We start from the raw sequence: 780 nt of genomic DNA on the forward strand, positions 1-780 counted from the left end.
TTGCATTTATTTCTAAAAATCTTAAATAAATGGTATTGATTTTAAAGATTATGAAATGTTTTTAAAACTCAAATTTTGAGCAAAATTCACTCAATACTCAATTATAAATAAACTATTTGGAAAAATTATTATATGATACTTAGTGTAAGGTTGTTTTATCCCATTAGCTTAAAGATTATTAAAGTATAATTTATCTCCCTTTAAGTAACTTTTTAGATTTTGTTTAAATCTGAATTAGATGAAATTTTTTTTTATGTTTCCTATACTTATTTTTGTAAATAGTGTAATCTGTATTACTTGATTTAAAATTTGAGGCAATATAAGTGTAAAGATGGTTCCGTAACTAAGTTACATTATGTTTAAAAATATTACTGTCTTTCATGCTGGCCTTCAGAAGCTTGCCATGGATACTGCTGAGAAAGTCAATTGGCAAAGCTGATGCCAGAGGGAAGAAAAAGTAAATTATTGCTGTCTTCCTTTAATTGGTTCTTGTAATATTCAGATTATTTAGAACCATGCAGACCAAAGATTTTGTTCTAATTAAACTTTTTGTTCAATTTTTTGATGCATACTTCCAATAAACTCTCAATGTCAGCAACATTACAAGTAATTTGTGATTAAATTGAATGTATTTTCTGAAATCCCTACTTAATCTTATTATCTTTAGACCATTCATACTTAACACTCTATGCTTCTAAGAAAATGATTGTACCTAAGAACGCTTTGTAAAAAATGACTGCATAAAGGTGACAGTAAACCAAAAGTTATAATAACATAACT

The 780-nt window shown here is 26.4% G+C and overlaps 1 non-coding gene across 1 annotated transcript; it reads left to right on the top strand.

The window, feature by feature from the left end:
- Window positions 1-360: 360 nt before the first annotated feature.
- LOC114092920 (small nucleolar RNA SNORD35) lies at window positions 361-448 on the top strand. The gene has a single exon (XR_003582827.1). It is a non-coding gene; the product is annotated as a small nucleolar RNA SNORD35 (small nucleolar RNA).
- The last annotated feature ends 332 nt before the right edge of the window (window positions 449-780 follow it).

This window comes from Marmota flaviventris, chromosome 7 (assembly GCF_047511675.1).
Source record: "Marmota flaviventris isolate mMarFla1 chromosome 7, mMarFla1.hap1, whole genome shotgun sequence".
In the NCBI taxonomy this organism is placed as follows: Eukaryota; Metazoa; Chordata; class Mammalia; order Rodentia; family Sciuridae; genus Marmota; species Marmota flaviventris.